We start from the raw sequence: 22,081 nt of genomic DNA, 5'->3' as shown, positions 1-22,081 counted from the left end.
CCAGCGACCGCGGGACATTGAGGACTACCTAGCTCAACAGCGCATGCCACCGCCTTCTGGACAGCAGTCGCGCTCACCATCGCCGAGGCGCTTTTCATCTTCGCCACAGCGCCATGCTGGCGCACAGTCCTCCAGTCCCCGCCAGAAAAACTAACGTAAGCGACCCTTGGAGGCGAGGTCACTGGCAGTCGACGTGCTGAATACCTCCGATCGACGCTAACAGTAAAGGGTGTAGATTCGACTGAGCGATATGTGCGGCTTTCTCTGGATATACCGGTGCTGATAGACGGCTATGAAGTAGGTGCTTTAGTTGATACCGGGGCTGACTATTCGATACTAAGCGGGAAAGTGACCAGACTACTAAAGAAGGTTATCACGCCCTGGCATGGCTCCGTGATTCGAACGGCTGGTGGCCACACCGTCTCTCGGCTTGGAACCTGCACGAGTAGAGTTCGGGTCTGCGGTTATACTTTTGTAGGAAGTTTCCTTGTGCTCCATGAACGTTCACGCGACGTTATTCTTGGTGTTGACTTCCTGCAGGAGTATGGAGCTGTCATCGATCTTCAAGAGAATCGCATCACTTTCTCAGCCGACCGAGAAATCGACAAGCAGGACGACCAACAACGTACCGACGTTCTTCGTGTTTCTGCTGAAAGTATACCGCTTCCTCCAAGAGCCAGTGTTATTGTCGACGTCACATGCTGTGGATTGCGAAATGGTGAAGCGATTGCAGAAAGTAATTTTAAACACCTTCTGACTCAAGGTGTTTGTGGGGCTAGGAGTATCATACAGCTGCGTGATGGCCGATCTCAACTGCTCGTTACAAATTTCAGCAACGAACACCGTCACCTTTTCCGTGGCACTTTGTTAGCGTTTGCAGATGAATTACGAACCGTTCCCATCTGCTTCTCGTCGGACGCAGTGGAGGCCGCTGATACGTCTCTAAACAATATCGATATTAATTCTAACCTCACACCAGAAAACCAGAAAGCACTGCGAAAACTCTTGCTTGAATTCAAGTCATGCTTCGCTGCTTCCTCTAAGGTGCGCCAGACTTCGATCACTAGGCACAGAATCATCACTTACGACGCCGCCCACCCAGTACACCAACAGCCTTACCGTTTGTCAGCGAAGGAACGAGAAGCCAATCGTACGCAAGTTCGAGAAATGCTTGACGGCGGCATCATCGAGCCTTCCAACAGTGCGTGGTCCTCTCCGGTCGTCCTAGTCAAGAAGAAAGACGGAATGCTACGTTTTTGCGTCATTTACTGGAAGCTGAACAGCGTGACTAAAAAGGACGTGTACCCGCTGCCACGCATCGACGACTCGTTAGACAGATTACGCCGCGCCCACTATTTTTCCTCCTTGGATTTAAAAAGCGGGTACTGGCAGATTGAGGTTGACGAGCGAGACCGCGAGAAAACGGCTTTTGTGACCCCTGATGGCCTGTTTGAATTTCGAGTCCTTCCTTTTGGTTTGTGCTCAGCGCCCGCAACCTTCCAACGAATGATGGACACTGTGCTTACTGGTCTGAAGAGGCAAACTTGTCTCGTATACCTTGATGATGTTGTCGTTTTTTCTGAAACCCTCCAGCAACATCTTCACCACCTCAGGAGTGTGCTACAGGCAATTCAATCAGCAGATCTTAGACTCAAACTGCAGAAGTGTCAATTTGGTTATGAAGAGCTTAAATTCTTTGGCCATGTAGTCAACGCCAAAGGAGTACGACCCGAACCCGACAAACTTGCCGCTGTAGCCGCGTTTCCGCATCCTACAGATAAAAAGACTGTTCGGCGTTTTCTTGGCTTGTGCGCCTACTATCGACGATTTATTAGAGGGTTTTCGAAGATAGCGGAACCCTTGACTCGCCTTACACGCGATGACACACCGTTTGTATGGGCTACTGAGCAACAGGCTGCTTTTGCCGAGCTACGACGGCGGATGCGATCAGCCCCTGTTCTTGCGATGAGGCTGACACGGAGGTGCACACTGACGTCAGTAACATCGGCCTCGGCGCAGTGCTCGTCCAGCATCAACACGGCAAAGAACGAGTCATAGCCTATTCCAGCCGCTCACTGTCCCGTACCGAGGTGAATTACACGACCACAGAGAAAGAGTGTCTCGCAGTATTGTGGGCGAACACCAAGTTTCGCCCGAACCTCTATTGTCGTCCACTTAGAGAGGTGACAGACCAACATGCCCTCTGCTGGTTGGTAAACATCCGTGATCCCTCTTGACGACTTGCCCGATGGAGCTTGCATCTACAGGAATGTGATGTGACCATCGTGTATAAGTCTGGACGGAAGCATGAAGACGCTGATACGCTGTCGCGTGCACCTTTCGTCAATCAAGAAGAACAGGACGATTACGGTTTCCTGGGGGCCCTTAGCTCATCTGACTTGAGCAGACGCCAGCGAGAGGATGAAGAGATTCGACCACTCATCGACTATCTGGAGGGTCATAGCGCCGTTATACCTCGCCATCTATCTCGCGTCATGACGTCTTTCTGCCTCCGAGATAATGTCCTGTACAAAAAAAAACGCCCGTTCTACGAGCTGCGCTTACCTCATCGTGGTTCGGAAGGACATGCGGGACGAAGTTCTCTCCGCGTGTCATGACGAGCCCACGTCTGGTAATCTAGGTTACTCGCGAACGCTCGCCAGAGTAAGTGAGGCGTACTACTGGCCCGGACTTTCGGCAAGCGTGAAGCAGTACGTTAAAAGCTGTCGTGAGTGCCAGCGTCGAAATCGCCACCAAGCACGCCAGCTGGACTACTTCAGCCAATTGATCCACCCCACAAGCCATTTGACCAAGTCGGCATGGACATTCTCGGCCCATTTCCTGTATCGTCCGACGGCAACAAATGGGTCATTGTTGCAATTGACTATTTGACCCGCTATGCTGAGACACACGCGATACCACGAGCCACGGCTTCTGAGGTAGCACAGTTTTTCATGTGGAACATTCTTCTGCGCCACGGTGCTCCATCTACAGTGATAACCGACAGAGGAACAGCGTTCACTGCACAGCTTATTGATGAAGTTTTTCGACTAAGTAACACTAGGCATCGAACGACGACTGCTTACCATCCGCAGAGCAACGGCTTCACCAAGTGACTTAATAAGACAGTCACAAACATGATCTCCATGTACATCGACGTCCAACACAAAATATGGGATCGCATTTTGCCTTATGTGACGTTCGCTTATAACACCGCCGTTCAAGAAACAACCCGATTTACACCGTTTCGACTTCTCTACGGCCGCAAAGTGCAGACGATGCTGGATGCGAGGCTTCCTTGTGAAGATGCCGATCAATTAACAACTGACGCAGAAGAATTTGCAGAGCGTGCCGAGGAAACTCGCCAGCTCGCCCGATTACACATTGGTCAGCAGCAACAGGTCAATGCACGACGTTACAATATGCGTCACAATGACGTATCTTACAGACCGGGAGACCAAGTTTGGGTTTGGACCCCTGTTCGACGCCGTAGCCTCTCCGAAAAGTTGCTCAGCAGATACTTCGGTCCGTATAAAGTATTACGCCGCGTGAGCGACGTAAACTACGAAGTGGTTCCGGACGCTACGTCGTCACGATGGGTACAACGAAAACAACCGACCTTTGACATAGTTCACGTGGTGCGCATGAAGCCTTATTTTGCGCGTTCCTAAAAGACCACTTTTCCTGTGTTTTTTTCATTTGTGCTCCGACAATTGCCTCATCATTAGTGAAATTATCGCGTCTAACAGTTGATTATTGTTGCCCTTTTTCATTGTTTAAACTACTTTGTTTTGGTTTTTTTTTCAATAACATTACAGCATCGGGACAATGCTGTTTTTTTGTTGAGGAGGAGTATTGCCGCCAACTTCTAGTAGTGGGTCGTATGCCAAGGTGAAGGCTCACACCACAGAGAAGAAAGAAGTGCACATGGGCCCCCTGCTCTGGCAAACAAGCCCAACCAACGCGTTTGGTTAGAGCCCTTTTGCTGAGTCCTCTATAAACCTTGTCGACACCCCCTGGAGTGACGTGACAATATATATATATATATATATATATATATATATATATATATATATATATATATATATATATATATATATATATATATATCTATATATATATATATATATATATATATATATATATATATATATATATATATATATATATATATGTGTGTGTGTGTGTGTGTGTGTGTGTGTGTGTGTGTGTGTGAATTTTTGACATTTTGTCACAAAGTCACAAAGGTACAGGGACGAAGGAACAAAAACAGGGCGTTTACTTTCCTAACCAAAAGCCAATAGCACGAACACCAGAGCACGCGGCCACAGAATTACTTCATTATCTTTCTCAGAGGTTGGCCACTATAGTTGCCAGCCTACTTTGCGTAAATTTTTTTTCCTAAAAATCAAAATCACTTACGTTACGTTTCTTCAAGAGAGTGAAGGTCTTCTGCTATTGCCGCTTTGGAGATGTACAACCTAATGGTCTTTCACGAATGGCAAGCTTACGGGCCTGCTTTGAGGAGAAACCCTTGCGAACTGTGTCTTTCGAACAGCCTTTTAAAGCCAAACAAGATGGCGGCTAAAGAGCATCGATAAGCTCGTGTTACGGTGAACGTGCATCAATCACCCTGTTGCAATCTCGGGTGCGTATTTCACGACAGCGGGCCTCACTCGCGAAGATCAAGGGGTAACTTAGAAAGGGCACGCAGACCATATCACTGTGTCCTTCAAAAAGCCCATAGTACGCAGGTCAACAAAGCAACTGCAAGCATAAACGTAGGTACATGATGTGACGGCTCAATGTGTATGTTGACTTGGTGTCCACGATGCGATATCTCCCAGACCCAGCTCTGTAGATATCACGTTTCTTTCATCGTTCTGCCAATATTGTTGAGTGGTACAACAATTTATCATAAAATGATCGGCGACGCTTTGTTTGTACATTTTCTGTGTGTTTTATGCCTTGGTATTGCAATGAGCGTTTTTGCTTTCGCCAGCGCTTTGCTTCTAACCGGCTCTGTCGGCCTGTACTCGGCGTAGCGTTTACTCACGCAAAGCGTACTCAATTTGATTGGACACAATCACCCACGTGCAATATCTACAACTATGTCGAGACTATAGGTTGCATCTTGTGTAGTTGGCTCCAAATTCAAGAAATCGCAGGGCTCTGCACTGTGTCTTTTGATGATAATCGATTATAGACATTTTAATGTCTGCCACTCTGTATTGGCGACCTTCGAGACTTGCTGATATTGAGTTAAACAAGGACTTCAGGGAGACTACCAGCTTGACTGCGCAAATGGCTCATATTTTTTTTGCGTATGATGTAACGACCATGCTTATTGTCGCCCTTTCACGAAGGCCATAATTCTCGATGTTACCCCAGTTGCAAGGGCAATGTCATCGCATTCTCAAGCAATGTGCATTCTTTCGTTTTGCCTCTCCTGGATGGCTCGTCGACTCGCAAACCTCCAAAGATGTGTCAGTTGGCCTGTGCTGATTTATGAGTGAAGTAGACCAATGCATCAAAATAGTTGTTCAATATATTCTAATCAAAAGTGCGTGTTCCTTACGCATTACAAAAAAAAACGCCAGGCCAGGGCAGAACACGCAGCACTGTCGCAGCGAAAGCTCGGAAGAGCAGCTTTTCAGAGCCTTTTCCTCACACCCTTTCAGTTACTGCTACAAGCACACTTTCTTGGTACTTACTAAGGGGATTTGCATGACAAGCAGAACAGGTGATCTGGAAGCCAGATCAAAACAACAAGCAAGCCAACAATTAGGAAGCAAAAGAAGGATGAACGGAAGGTATGAAAAGTGATGACTTGCCACGCGTGGCTTAGTACAATAATGCCGGTGATATATACACGTCAAAGTATTATAAGATGTGACCGCAAACAAATGCGTTTTAGCAAAACATCTATTTGGATGAGTTGGCAACGACTGATCATAAATGCAAAAAGTCGGTCCCAGTACAAAAAAAAGGAAAACATTGCCCTTGAGTCGCCAGTCTCTTCTATTGACACTCTTGAGTACTCTGCCCCATTATTTAATTTCCTTTAAAAGGAATTTAAAAAAGGCTGCTTCGCAATGTTCTGCGTGGGCCAGGCCAAGTGGAATAAAAGCTGGTTCCTCCTTGTATGTAGAAGTGTTGTCTCCCGCAGAACGCTTAAGCAGCTTAACCTTAAGGACATACGATAACACCATCCTGTATAGAGGCGTCGACTAAAAGTGAAGGTCCCTTAAAAAATATTGCATGTGTCGCAAGACGTGTACCGACACATTACTAATCGGAAAGAATTCTCATGTAAGGCTGGAGAGCGGTGGTCGTCGCGACTTTAAATAATTCTGTGTCAGCTGTGCTTCCAGAGAATTATTGTATCTGAAGGGTGCCCGGATTATACCAAAAGCACACCTGTGAAACCATATTCACATAACTCGAAGACTATGTTTTGGTATTCCGGTGCTGGATTAAGAACCCCAGAGGGCGGAAATTTCCGGAGCCCTCCAAAAAGTGTCCATCATAACAATACCCTGATTTCAAACGTTCTCCCAAACCGCTATAGTATATAACCAACACGACTTACATATCATAAAATGACCGATCGGGCGGTCCACCGCCGGAATGCAGTCGACTGCAAAAACGACAAAAGCCTCGCAGGTCGCTTGAGCTTCCAATCCTGCCCTCAAGTGTGTTCCGTCTGGTGGCTGATAGAGGCGGCTTCACCACCTACGAATACACGTAAGACAGAAGGGTGCGGGATAGCGAAAGCAAACTTAGCTTCAATATGTAGTTTTTCAGGCAATGTAACATATCATGAGTAGCATACCACAAGTGAGACGAAAACAACACGGTACTGTTTTTCATAATACCAGGCAGTGCAACTAACTTTCACTAAGGAAATTTAAATAACAATAATTAACTAATGCACTATAACTAACGATGGTCTTCATGTTTCCGCCTAGAAAACTGTAGATATGTTCCTATGCCTGGACACAGAAAACTTTGGGGGACGTTTGCTAACCCACCCTGGCTTGCACGCACAGTAAACAAGTGTTACATAAGCTACGAATGGTAGGCGCAAGCGAAAGCGCTGTGTTTAGAGAAAGAGTTTCAGATGAGGTGCATCTCTTGCTCGCGGATATGTCACGCGTCCGGAGCCCGCACTCACACTTCGCATGCGGCACTCTCCTCCTTTCTTCTACCACCTGCTTGTTCTTGCTCTCCTACAGCGCATGCGCGTTCCCTCTCCTTTCTCTCCTCTCCTGTCTCGCAATGCCGATGCAGGGAGCGCCTGCTAACCTACGCTCGTTTTCCCCTCTCCTCTAGGCATTCCTCCCCACAGCATTTCTCAAAGCCGACGCAGGCAGCGTCTGCTTGCCAGTTTACTAAAAAAGCCGACTACTCGCGCTGCACAACCGGTCATTGGCCAATCGTATACATATGCACTAGCTCTTGACTTCCAAGTTTGTGCTGGTGGCAGATTTTTGCTGCGCCTTGTTAAACAGAAGAAATTCGCAGCAGGTTCGTCAATCAAAAAATTACATCTCTCCAAAGAGGACCATCGGTTGATGCGGAAAATCGCGGGAGTTCCCAACACAACGCTCAGGCGATGCGTGATAACGAAGCTAGTTAACAACGTAATAACAAACAACAAGGTTCACCACAAAAGTACCAGCGCAAACCGGTAAACACCGCCGTTACAAACCCCATTGAAACTCAAATTCAGCATCACCCTTTGGTCTCTTCAAGTAGGATGATGTAATTTCAACAGAATCGAAAGTTGGGCTAGTTGGATATGCATGGTATAACTGCCAGTTCAAGCGCACAAATGAACAAGAAGGAAGCGAGGACCTCTAAGAAAGGACTGATGTAATTTCTTCGAGAAAAGCTGTTGCACTCAGCTATAGACATGGCTGTCCTAACCATTAGCTCCAGTCCGGCTATGAGTATTAGAGGACTACAGAGCTCCGCGCTCAGCTTAGGCACAGAGACACATTGACACTGTGTTTTCGTGAAACTGAACAACGCCCAATCTACAGTATGCGATAGTCCGTGCAGAGACTAAAACATGTCAGAGGTGAGTGTAACACGAATGCCTGCTATGCTGCGAGAAATTCATGCAGATTGATCATTCTATCGCTAAAATAATGAGTTGAGAATTTCAACCAGCGCTTGCGCGAATGTTCGCAAGCATTGTGGGAACGAGCGTGCAAACAAATGGCAGATGTATGGATCGGAAAATTACCATGGTAACATCAGTGGGCTCCTGCCGTACTGTACCTGCCGCAATCGTGACGCAGACAATAGCGCCCAGCTTGGATCTTGATTTGAAGACCTTAATACATTCGGGGTCGATAAAGAAATCAGCATAAAACTGAGAGCATATTGAGCATTGTAGAAGAATATAGTGGAGCCTATCTTTATTAACCCCAGCAAGCGTGATGCATTTCGATATAAGATGTATTCGGGTCTAACAAGCCACACACAAGTTTCACTTTACGATGATTGGTTGGCTGTTTAAGTGCGGTCTGAGTTCCAAGTACGGTACCTTTGTCTAGCGCAACTTCCATTGATGAAAACATGAGCGATAAAGGTTCACCCACGAGGATGGCGAAATGACTTTTCATGGACAGACACACGAAACTCTTGAAAGTAATAACACTTGTGGTTTCACGTGGCAAAGCCACCATATGCTTATGAGGGCCACCGTAGTGGAGAGGTCTGAAAATTTCGACAGTCTGGTGTTCTTTAACGTGCACTGACAACACACAGCACATGGGTCTCTGGAAATCTGCCTCCATCGAACTGAGACCGCTGTGGCCGGCATCGAACCCGCAACTTTTGGATCTGCTACCGAGCACTGTAAAGTTACTGTTCCATCAAGGGGGCTGTGAAGTATTGGAAATACTTCAGTAATTTATATGATTTGATGTGGATAGAGTTTAAGCCTATAGAAAACCGATATTACTGATTCACGCAATGGTGATTGAAACGGTTTATGACACCGAAGTAAGACACACAACTCAGGAATGGTATATTGAATGCGAATATAACCTAACAATTATAGCGTTGTGGCACAGTAGCAAGTGTGTCAAAACAATCACTGCATTTCAAGCTGCTTGAAGATAATTATGAGGCGAAACTTTCGGAGGTGATTATTGGGATTAAAGTTGATATAGTACTGAGACTTATTGTGGTTGCGATACTTATATATTTTTTAATCAAAGAGATAGTTCTGAGCCCGATTGGAATATAGCAGTGATTCTTCTTTATAGCTGATCATCATCATCATCATCATCATCATCATCATCATCAGCCTGGCTACGTCCACTGCAGACAAAGGCCTCTCCCATGTTCCGCCAGTTAACCCGGTCCTGTGCTTGCTGCTGCCAATTTATACCCGCAAACTTCTTAATTTCATCTGCCCACCTAACCTTCTGTCTCCCCCTAACCCGCTTTCCTTCTCTGGGAATCCAGTTAATTACTCTTAATGACCAGTAGTTATCCTGTATACGCGCTACATGCCCGGCCCATGTGCATTTCCTTTTCTTTATTTCAACTATGATATCCTTAACCCCTGTTTGTCCCCTAATCCACTCCGCTCTCTTCTTGTCTCTCAAGGTTACACCTACCATTTTTCTTTCCATTGCTCGTTGCGTCGTCCTCAATTTAAGCTGAACCCTCTTTGTGAGTCTCCAGGTTTCTGCTCCGTAGCTAAGTACCGGCAAGATACAGCTGTTAGATACCTTCCTCTTAAGAGATAATGGCAATCTACCTGTCATAACTTGAGAGTGCTTGCCGAATGTGCTCCACCCCATTCTTATTCTTCTAGTTACTTCAGTCTCGTGGTTAGGCTCTGCGGTTATTACCTGCCCTAAGTAGACATAGTCTTTTACAACTTCAAGTGCACTATTACCTATCTCGAAGCGCTGTTCCTTTCCGAGGTTGTTGTACATTACTTTCGTTTTCTGCAGATTAATTTTAAGACCCACCTTTCTGCTCTCCCTGTGTAACTCCGTAATCATGAGTTGCAATTCGTCCCCTGAGTTACTCAGCAATGCAATGTCATCGGCGAAGCGCAGGTTACTAAGGTATTCTCCATTAACTCTTATCCCTAACTGTTCCCATTCTAGGCCTCTGAAAACTTTCTGTAAGCATGTGGTAAATAGGATTGGGGAGATTGTGTCCCCCTGCCTTACACCCTTCGTGATTGGTATTCTGTTGCTTTCTTTATAAAAGCACTATGGTTGCAGTTGATCCCCTGTAGATTTCTTCGAGGATGTTTAAATATACTTCATCGACGCCTTGATTCCGCAGTGTCTGCATGACGGCTGATATTTCTACTGAATCAAACGCCTTCTCGTAATCTAAGAAGGCTATGTATAGTGGTTGGTTATACTCTGAGCATTTCTCTATTACCTGATTGATAGTATGAATGTGGTCAATTGTTGAGTAGCCTGTTCAAAATCCTGCTTGTTCCTTTGGTTGATTTATTTCTAATGTTTTCTTTACTCTGTTAGCAATTACCTTTGTAAATAGCTTGTACACTACAGAGAGCAAGCTGATCGGCCTGTAATTCTTCAAGTCCTTACCATCTCCTTTCTTACGTATTAAGATGATGTTAGCGTTCTTCCAAGACTCTGGTACCCTTCCCGTCAGGAGACACCTCGTAAACAGGGTGGCTAGTTTTTCTAACACAATCTTTCCTCCATCTTTCAGCAGATCTGATGTTACCTGATCCTCACCAGCACCTTTGCCTCTTTGCATGCTCTCCGAAGCTTTTCTGACTTCTTCTATCATTACTGGTGGGGTGTCGTCTGGGTTACTGCTAGTTCTTATAGTATTAATGTCGTGGTTGTCTCGGCTACTGTAAAGATCTCTGTAAACTCCTCCGCTATTTTAACTATCCTATCCATATTGGTAGTTATTTTGCCTTCTTTGTCCCTTAGTGCATACATCCTACTTTTGCCTATCCCAAGTTTCCTCTTCACTGCTTTGAAGCTTCCTCCGTTTTTCAGAGCGTGTTCATGTCACTCCATGTTATACCTTCTTACATCGCATTTTATACGTCTATTAATCAACTTCGAAAGCTCTGCCAGTTCTATTTCGTCTGTTGTACTTGACACTTTCATAGTTTGACGCTTCTTAATTAGGTTCTTCGTTTCCTGGGAAAGCTTGCCAGTGTCTTGTCTAACTACCCTGCCTCCAACTTTCACTGCACACTCCGTAATGGTACTCGCGAGATTATCATTCATTGTATCTACGCTAAGGTTGGTTTCCTCACTAAGAGCCGAGTACCTGTTCTGCAGCTACACTCTGAATTCCTGTACTTTCCCTCTCAGTGCTAGCTCATTAATTGGCTTCTTGCGTATCAGTTTCTGTCGTTCCTTTTTCAAGTCTAGGCGAATTCAAGACTGTACCATTCTATGGTCACTGCATCGTACCGTGCCAACCACTTCCACATCATGCACGATTCCTGGGTGTGCGGTCATTATAAAGTCTATTTCGTTCTTATTTTCGCCATTAGGGCTCCTCGATGTCCACTTGCGGCTCTCTCGTTTTCGGTACAAGGTATTCAAAATCCGCAAATTATTGCGTTCTGCGAATTCTACTAGTAGCTCTCATCTGGCGTTTCTAGTGCCGATGCCATAATCTCCTACTGCCAGGTCTCCAGCCTGCTTCTTCCCTACTTTTGCATTAAAGTCGCCCATCACTATAGTATACTGTGTTTTTACCTTACTCATTGCCGATTCCACGTCTTCATAGAAGATTTCAACTGAAGCGTCATCATGGCTGGATGTAGGCGCGTAAGCCTGTAATACCTTCATCTTGTATTTTTTATTCAGTTTAATTACAATACCTACAACCCTTACATTAATGCTATAATATTCCTCTATGTTGCCAGCTATGTTTCTGTGAATTAGGAACCCCACTCCCAGTTCTCTTCTGTCTGCCAAGCCCCGATAGTTAAGGACGTGCCCATTCTGTAGCACCGTATAGGCCTCATCTGTCCTCCTAACCTCACTGAGCCCTATTATATCCCATTTAACACCCTCTAGCTCTTCGAATAGTAGAGCTAGTCTTCCCTCACTAGATAAGGTTCTAGCGTTAAACGTTACCAAGTTCAGGTTCCAATGGCGGCCTGTAGTCCAGAGATTCTTAGCACCCTCTGCTGCGTTGCAGATCTGACCGCCGCCGTAGTCAGTTGCTTCGCAGCTGCTGAGGACTGAGGGCCGTGAGTTATTTGGCGTATCCATGTGGGAGGTAGTGGCCAGATACTGCACCAGGGTGGCCAATCCTTCTCTGGTGAGGAAGTGCGTTCCCGGCGGTGGTTACCGGTGAGGCCGCACCTCAGGCCTCTTATTGTAGTTCCATCAACACGCGAGTTTTTTTTCCCGGTTGGGAACTGCACGGCACCGGGCACGTTGTCCGACTGTTGTTGTTTTCACAGATTCACACTGTTTTTTGTTCTTAAAATTTAAAATTTTCGTTTGTAATAGCAGTATTTGTAGCGGTTGAACTCCTTGTATCTTGACGAACAAATAGACACCACTCTGACCCTCCTAGGATTAAAATTGCTAAAGTTATAGGTAGATATGTTATAGGTAGATATGTGAAGAGCTCACTTACCCGTGCTGCTGACGCGGCCGCTCCCGCTCCCACAGTTGGAATAATCTGTGCTTATTGGCTAAGAGGTGGAGGAGCAGTTCCGGTGGGCTTAATTTGTTGTGGAAGCTGTTTCGCCAAACCCAGCTCAAGCAGTTACAGCAGTCCGGCCACACTGAGTGTGTCTTCTGAATAAGTCTCTTTTGACGCTCTCAGTAGAATTGGGCGCTCGCGGTTTTTTCTACGGCTATCTCCGAATTTTAACGACTCAATTGAGACCTGATTTGTCGTCCTGGGGTGTGTAAAAGCCGAGATATGACTCGTTGTCTTCAAAGTTGCTTGGTCCCACACAAGATGGCGGCCCCCATATGGTCAGAAGGTGGAAAAAAATTGCTTGTGGGTTTGTTTTCGCCGGTCAGAAACTGGTAAGATTGAGCTCAGAGCCCGAAATCCTCCTTCTGCATGATTTAATAATGTTACCAATATTTGTTGTGATCTTTTGCCTTTTCATTCAATCTTTGAGCAGGAGGGGGCAGGTGCTAAAGTCCCCTGTCAACATGGCAGCCCCTATAGGCGGATACACGTGTTACTCACAGTTGATTTTTGGTGAAGAAAAACCGTTTTTCCCGCAGATTCAAGATAAGATGGTAGCGGCGAGGCTCCTAAACGTCCTAAGAAGAATCGAGGGTGGTTTTCCAGGTGCGTAGTAGCTTTTTTTGCGGAATTCCTGATTTAATCGAAGTGGAGCCAGTGGCTGCTGTTGTTAGGCCTACCCGAAGTATGAGTCATTAATTTCTCAGGTTTTAACTGATTTGGGCGGCTAAACCGTGCTCCTCGAAGTGCTCCGAAGCCTCATAAAACCATGCGAGGAAATTTAGATTATTACTCACAGTTTTGATGGAGATTTGAGGTCCGAATGCTGAGCTGTTGTGAAACCGCTCAACCAACCCGGGCCCCCTGGTGGCCATGAGGTTCCAAGTTCTGGGTAACCTTTTGACTTCATAATCATAGCTTCATTAGCTATCTTCTCGGGTGTAGAATTTTCTTGTCGGTATTGCCGCCTTGCATCCGCTTCAAGTTGTCTCAACTGTGCGTCAGCTTGGCGCTTTTCCCGCTTAGCCTTTGCTTTCTTGGCCCTAGTCTGTGGTGTAGAACTTTGTTGTCGCCGTCGCTGCTTTGCATCCGCTTCTTCTCTTCTGTCTCCGCGGTAGCGTCCCGTCGACGGCTACGCTGATACTCAGCACGTCGCGCTTTCCTGCGTTCGTCTTCTTCTATATGAGAGAAGAGAATGTGTGGTATGAAACGTAATTATATATTTAGAGCGTTGACAGCAGCGCCATCACATCTACAATTAACCACAGCGCCCTGTGTTGCTTATCAGTTGAAGGTTACATGCAAAACGGTTACCACCAACGCCCTCGGTTGCTTATATGTTGAAGGTTACATGGAAAATGGTTCAGAACAGTCAGACAGATGAAGACGTGCTACGGACAGACGGGAGACGGTGGACATCGTGTGGTGTTGAGGAGCATCGTCCTTGGAAGCAGTCTATCATATATAAGAAATTGACCAATGAGTTAAAGAAAACGGCAGAGGGATAAAAACTGCACAGATCCTGAGTTCTGTGAATGCACCGAAATCGACGTTGACATACGTTTTTACTGAAAAATTATAGTTTAACGAGAAATTGTAGTTTAACGCTGAGAGGGGTACTAGGTGGCCGCACATGACGTCGAAAGAAATATTACTCTCGTTTTTGTGTGGTATCGCAGCTTCATACTTAGTTTGTCGCAAAGTTTATTCAAGTGTTCAAAGTATTCAAGAGTTCTGGACGTTGTCCTTGCCGAGCAAACGTTATGAAGGCTGGAAGAACTAGTGAGCATAAAGTAAATGTTTTTACTGCTGCAGGTCCAGGATGTTGTGTGACGATATTTCTCGCTTCTACGCCGCACACAAAAAATATACAAAATTTCATTATTCTTAAGGCTGAAATAACTGGGACCTTTATTGGGGTTATGCATCTCAAAATATGTCATGGCAGACAAATTATTGACTGTCAAAGACGTCAAGTCGAAACAACCGTGTATATATATTCGTATTTACAGCCTGCAAAATCCGCCCGCAGAAAACTGATTCCATGTGCCGAACCTAATCTCTCATCGTATAACTTTGGCCTGATGACTGCGAATGTTTTATATTCAGTTTCGAAAGTGCAGCCATCTTGTCAGCAACAGCGTCACTGCTTTGTTTTTCGAAAACCAAGGGTTTCAATGTAAACCATAGCAAAGAAATTGAAAATCGTGCTGATTTCTGTAATTTCATTAAGGCTGTCGTCAAGCGTCACCCAACACAGAAACATTTTGACACAGGTAACTTGCGTGTAGTGCGATAGTTACTCAACTTTGTCGAAATGTAAATGAAAGTAAAAAAGGACAGCATGACGCTCGTATTCTTCTAGCAAGCCGAACAGCGTTCACAAATATGATACAGTGGAGACGCAAAGGACAAAGTTATGCCTCTGGCTGTTATTGTCTGCGGCATCCTGTTTACCATGACAGTTGTCAAAGAATCGCTTTATAGGAGAAGGATCGCTGCAACACATTAGCGAATGTGTCAGGTTTCTGCTACGCTGAACACTCTTTTTCGCGTGAGAGCAAACTGACGCAGTATTTCTGAAGACCTATTGCGCTCCCACCCAGGAGGCCAATGGCACTACTTCAAACTTTGGAGGTGAGTGTTGCGAATTGGTTATGCTAACATAAAGATTTCTTTATCACTTTTCATTTACAAAAAACAAGCAAATATTTAGTCAAGAGATCTACGAAGATTCGTCTCGTCAAGTATTATGATGAGGATGGGAAAACATTAACCAAATCAAGGTGAAAAAAAAACGCAGAGACGTTTATGGAGCAGTACTGATTTCTCGTTCATTCTCTTCGAAAGAAGCCCTGTTCCCTACATACTACACGGTCACTTCTGAAGAGCGGCAATATTTAGTTTGTCTCAGGTCATACTGAAGTTCTCCAAAGCACTTTTCGAAGTAGTAATAATAAAGTAGTGACAATCTATCTTGCCAAATTATTGGTTTCACAAGATGCAGAGAGTGTGAAGAAAAAACGCGTATGATTCCCTGAACGCCTTTTTTTTTTCGCCTTGATCGGTGAGTGACTACATCTACATTTTAAGCAAGCAAATGTTGTGTTTTTTAGATGGTACCAAAACGTCTCACATGATTGCGAGAAATATAAGTATTATTGCTAAAAATTTGGCTAGTCAATTGCACGGCGTAATTTAATGGCGAAATAATAACGTGCCGTCATCCCAAAATAGATAAGTGAGATGATGTAGGGGTTGAGCCAAGCCATGTATTAATAAATTATTTAGTAATTAACGTATTGAGGACAGATAGCTATTATATTTATTTTATTTGTTTTAATCCAGAGGCTGTACTATGAAATTTTATTATTTATGCAATTTATGATTTTTGGAAGCACACCGTTTCTTGGGCATTACTTTAACACGTACGAGCAGTTGCTATGCGTTCACCAACCACAATAAAAGACTTTTCCATGGTGATCAAGCTCACACATCGTACAGGAAGTGTAGGTTGCAGTTGAATTCTCTTTGGCATAAAAAGTGCATGCCGTGTATTCAGCTGATAAAATTAGGAATTGCGCAGTGGCACGAAAAATTGTCATTACGAAAAGCGCCACCATAGTTGTTATTATGGGATAATCTACCATCTTCTGTGATGAATTGTGAAACGGTAGAATTTTTTTGCTCGAGAAATCAGCAATATTTCTTGTTCTAGTTAGCGTATTACATTTTGTTCTAAGCTGGCATGTGATAAAAACACTGTATCTTTGAAACTCTTAACAACCATCCAGGATTACACTGTTTTTTCATCTTGTTTTTTAGTGTGTTTGTCCTTCTCGACAGTATTGTAATAATTTAGGTAATACCACTCTTGCTTCAACCAAGAAGGTCTGCAGTGTGTTGAAATAAATAAAATCAAATTATATATGTAAAAGTAATAATGTTTATGCCCGCAGATGTGTCTCATTGTGTATGTAAGAGAGAAGCGGAAAGTTTATGAGAAATTACACACACAGATGCCATGAAGTGTATGTAAAGGATGTTAATAGTAGTCATTCTAATATAAATGTGGTTGTGGCGGCTGCATTTTCGATGGAGGCGGAAATGTTGTAGGCCCGTGTACTCATATTTGGGTCCACTCTTAAAGAACCCCAGGTAGTCGAAATTTCCGGAGCCCTTCACTAAGGTGTCTTTCATAATCATATAGTGGTTTTGGGACGTTAAACCCCACAAATCAATCAATCAATCAATCAATCATTTATTATAAATGTGAACAAGGAAAGTTGACACAAAATAACTTTTTTGTTGGGAGGAACAGAAGTTGCGACTCTAGAAAAAGGCGTTCGATGATCTAGCCGCTGAGCTACAGCGGCCGTCAACTCCGCATCCAAGTTATGGGGCATATACCTGCATTTAAAAGTGGAAGTGTGAGTAGGCGCCGCATAGTGGCCATGGCAGCGAATGAGGAACACTGGTTCTTTTTTTCTTTTTTTCTTTCTTTCTTTCTTCCTTTCGTTCTTTCTTTCTTTCTTTCTTTTTTCTTTCTTTCTTTCTTCCTCCCTTCTTTCTTCATTTCTTTCTTTCTTTCTTTCTATCTTTTTCTCTTTGTTTCTTTCTTTCTATATTTTCTCTTTCTTTCTTTTTTTTCGATTTTTTACCCTATTCTGCAATGTTTCTATGCAAACGTTCTCTACGCCGGAATTCAGATCTTTATCCATGATCTTAACAACGCAGAAATGTAATTGCTATCCACGACAACTGCAGTTATGAACGGGCATTTACACAATGAATAGCGGTGACGTGAAATGGCAAATAATATCGGTAAAAGGCCACACTGCTAAATCAGAAACGGCTGTTCACGACAAGCCATCGATCGAGTGAGCATCCCAAATCGTAAAATGATACGCACAAGCATGGATCCGCGCAGCGCACTTTCGACGGCCACATGTGTGGACATCCACCGGCCCTGCAGTTTCAGCACGCTGCACACCACCAAAATCTATCAGCAATGACAAGCTTTAAGTTCGAAAGACCGCGTGACTCTTTGAAATCAGCCCACTTTTGAAACCGAACCGAGCAGCTCTTGTGCGAAAGAGGTGTGCGTCAATGTTGTGACTGCGCTTGTTCTTGTTTTGGGCTAGTCACACATGTGGTTAGTCACACATGTGGACTTTACCACTGGATCAGTCTGGCTTTAGCTTTGCAGGTCTGCAGAAGAGAGCGCTCTGTTTACCTGTAGTAGCAATTGGAAGCAAGGACTCCGATCTCTAAACTCGACGTGTGGCCCACCAGACCTCCGAGCGAGTACGAGGACCCTTCGCAAGTGAGTTTTGCACGTGCATATTCTAGATTATTAACTATTAAAACACAGAGTTATAACCTAGATGGTCACTCCTCAAAAGCCGAAATGTTCAACGCGTGAGCGCATACGAAAGTGCTCCTGAGCACTTTTCGAAGGAGGCCTGCCAAAAATGCGACATTATGTCTCGCAAAATTATGGGTTTTGCAGAACACAGTGTTTGTACGAACGCAGGCGTGGCTATCGTTATAAATAATCTGGCGGTAAATGCTTCAAACTTTTTTACGGAACTTTCAGTTAATGAGCATGTTTCGATTATAAGCCGCCGAAACCTCTTTGTGGTAGACTTATACGGGGTTCTGCCATTTAGGGTGGCCCAGTGTTGTTGTTTGTGGCCGCTTTATTTTAAGGGGCCACACGCCAGGTTCATAAGCTACAAAAACGAAAAAGAAAACAAGCACGATATTGACATGTCTTGTCCTTCTTACTCACTTCTCTGATGCAGACAATATAGTTCCCTGGACGTCTATATTGTACGTGCTCTCGATTGGTTCATGTACGCAAATTATCGAATGCGATTTGTCTCCTACATTGTTGACACTCACGACGTGCTAGAATTGAACACTAAAAGACACTCTGTATAGCACATGTAGGACACACACGAGTAGGACACACGAGTAGGACACACAGGCACCTACTTGTGCTACAGTGTGTCATTTAGGGCTCAATTGTAGCGCGCCGTGAGTGTCAACCATGTAAAACCAACCACCCCCTCTAGCTCTTCCTACACTGCTTTACTGTGCAGACACCCTTCCGCTCTTCCTTGGCTCGCATGAATATTGTGCACGATGGACGGATCCCACGGTATTTTTTGTGTTTAAAACTTCACAAGCGGCGATACAAGTGTGCATTCGAGAAGTGCGTACACCTTCATAGGCTGTAGCGCTAAGTGTTCACATTGTTCAGGTGCTATTAAAAGTTGAAGTGCATGCATTGCATGTGCGAGGAATAGTAAAGTAGGGAAAAAAGCCTGCCCCTCGTCTTTGAACGCGGGGTCGCGAGGGGTGCCAGATAGATTATATCTATCTATCTATCTATCTATCTATCTATTTATCTATCTATCTATCTATCTATCTATCTATCTATCTATCTATCTATCTATCTATCTATCTATCTATCTATCTATCTATCTATCTGGCCACCTACGTCTGGGTGCTCCTGGGTCATCTCCTTGATTTAGGGTAGATCAAAGTTAGTGTGGGAGGGTAAGAGCAGTTCAATAATATTAAAGCCTGGATACGACATGAACAATGTAGAATACCGTCACGTACGATGTAACACCCTTTACTCCAGGCACGTGTGGTTGTGGCATATATTCGCATGCCATAGGCCATGGCATGCCTGTTTGCGCGAAAAGTGTCTGCCAGTTTATATTCACCGAAGAGCGACGAGGGCGGAAATTGGTAATATAAATCTGAGAGTGTTACGAAAGATCAATATCGGAAGCGTTGAGCCGACAGCCGACGAATGCAAACAATATGGTCCCAGCAAGAATAGAACCAAAGCGTTTTTCCTGGCGGCCAAGTGTTTCATCACAGAGCCATGCAAAGTCTCGGAACCATTGATAAAAAAGATTCTATGCAGGCGTAATGTTGATGAAATGTCAATTGTGGTTGCAATACTGCACATTTCATTTTTTGAGCATTACCTATATATACTCCAACGATACAGGCATCACGTCGGATTAGCGTCCATTGAATACAGTTAGGCACCATCCGTTGAAACTCCTCTACAAGGCACTATCAAAGGGAGGTGCCGCGGTGTTCTAGTGGCTAGGGTACTGGGCTGCTGACCCGCGCGTGGCAAAGTTTATTGATTGATATGTGGGCTCTAACAACCCAAGATCACCATATGGTTATGAAAGACGCTATAGTGGAGGGCTCACGAAATTTCGACCACCTGGGTTTCTTCAATGTGCACTCAAACCTGCGCACACGGGCCTACAACATTACTGTCTCCATCAGAAACACCACCGCCGCAGCCGGGATTCGATCCCGCGGCCTACGGGTTAGCAGCCGAGTACCTTAGTCACTAGACTACCGTGGCGGGGCGCATGTCGCGACATAGAGTCCCAGCCGTGGCCGATTTTAAAAACGTAGTAACATACTACATAACACTTACGTGTGGATGTTGCTCGCATGTATGCTCATTATTTGCTTTTTGACTGAAAATGCGCACTATTATGAAAGCAACCAAGAAATCAAACCACGTGATCGCTATGCGAGGGGTTATACTTCCGCGCTGATGGCTGATTCGAACGACAGACAGGGGCAGACGCATAGAGAGGCAGAAAAAAATTTCTGCTTAGACGTATTCCATGGAAGACTATCGTCCTTATACAATATGTCAACAACTTGCCTGAATGTGTTAAGTCCACTGTTGTATTTATTCGCAGTATTTACTGTTTTTTTTACAGGCAATCATTCTTCAGGACCACGAAAGCGGTATGCGATTTTTAACTATCTGGGCTTTCGTCTGCTCCATGATGGTCATCGTAGCTCCCACTTCAAAAGAAAAAGGTTGGCAGAATATATTTTCGAATTTGGGCGACACAAACTCGCATCGCTACTCTTGATAGAATATTGTTTTTTCTCAAGGCCATGCACATGCCATCAAAATTAAAACTCTAGAAATTTATAACAGAGGAATGCCTTTGAAATAAAAATACCATTATTTCAAAACGTGAGTAGCTATCTAGCTTGTGAAAAACCGCAGATGAAACTGATTATATTCAGAATATATATAATAAGTGCTTGGTCAGTATAAACTTAACTTTAGCGATGGGGAATACAATATTATTTATGTTACTTAAAAAAACCACTTGATCAGATGTGCTTTAGCTATTGTTGAGTTCCATATGCAACTGTTATCAAGTTTTAGAGAAGAAACCCGAAGTACCACAAACAATGAACTTGCCTTTTTTGCACAACTTTTATGTAGGTAAACTGTTAACAGTACCTCAAGAACAATATCATCTCTAGAAATATTCACTTATTATTACCATTTACTAATATTGATTATATGTTTTTCCTTCTTCCAGACTGTCAAATTGGAAACCTGGACATATATCTTGCAATCAGCAACTTTCTAAACAATATATCAACGTACGAGCGCGACGTTGAACGCATCAGCCTGTACGAAGGACTTTTGTTCATCGAATGTTGCAACGTAACTGGACTCGAGCGACTTAGCCAGTATGGTCCAGTGCTGACGCTTTGCAGCAGCTTCCAGCCCATGTTTGAAGTGGACGTAGTAAGTGATGGTCCCATTGAAATGGTGATGAACTGGATAACGTACAGTGGAGTGAAAAGAACTTTGACAGTCGGAGCTAAGTTAACGAGGTTCTCTCTGAAACTCCAAGCGTACTCTTGGTCAACTGGAAGCCCCATGAGGCTCGAGTTAGTAGAGGCTCCTCTTCCACTCGCAACGGAAAAGACTTACGTGGGTGTTACAGGTGTTAGTGACATCACCCGAGCTGTGACCACATTTTTGAGCAGTGTACTGCCGTCTGTCACGGAAAGCTTGTGGAATCACTATTTCTTTAATTATTTACTCTCGATTATCAATTTGAGCCCCTTAATTGGGTTTGTCTACCCTGTAGCCGATTCTCCTGGTTTAGAAGAGTTTAGATAGTTTGATTTGCCAAAAGAAACACGCATGAACCATTTCAAATAAATAATATGACTGTTGGCAGGGAATACTTAAATCAATAAAAATGTTCAGTGGGCCGTGAATAATTGCCTCCAAACAGGGCTGCGCTGAAATACTGGACCTATCCATTATCAAACTGGATTCCTGACGTATGGAGGAGAACCATCTTACCTCACATTGCGTACACACACGAGAAAATGTCAAGCACATTTTTATAACCGGATTACCAGAAACTAACAACACAAATTAGCAGAGCAGGTAGAGGGGCATCTAGCTACCTGCGGAACAATCGTGAAATAAGTCAGGTAAACTGAATCCGACAGTGAAGCATTGTTTCTTTACGGTCCACTTGACATTTAT

The 22,081-nt window shown here is 44.3% G+C and overlaps 1 long non-coding RNA gene across 1 annotated transcript; it reads left to right on the top strand.

Moving 5' to 3' along the window:
* Positions 1 to 17,921: 17,921 nt before the first annotated feature.
* On the top strand, positions 17,922 to 21,807 carry LOC119167436 (uncharacterized). The gene is made up of 3 exons (XR_012883918.1): positions 17,922 to 18,034; positions 20,487 to 20,589; positions 21,111 to 21,807. It is a non-coding gene; the product is annotated as an uncharacterized LOC119167436 (long non-coding RNA).
* The last annotated feature ends 274 nt before the right edge of the window (positions 21,808 to 22,081 follow it).

This window comes from Rhipicephalus microplus, chromosome 6 (assembly GCF_043290135.1).
Source record: "Rhipicephalus microplus isolate Deutch F79 chromosome 6, USDA_Rmic, whole genome shotgun sequence".
Taxonomy (NCBI): domain Eukaryota; kingdom Metazoa; phylum Arthropoda; class Arachnida; order Ixodida; family Ixodidae; genus Rhipicephalus; species Rhipicephalus microplus.
The sequence above is the reverse complement of the archived record's forward strand: the minus strand, read 5'-3'. Positions and strand labels throughout refer to the sequence as shown.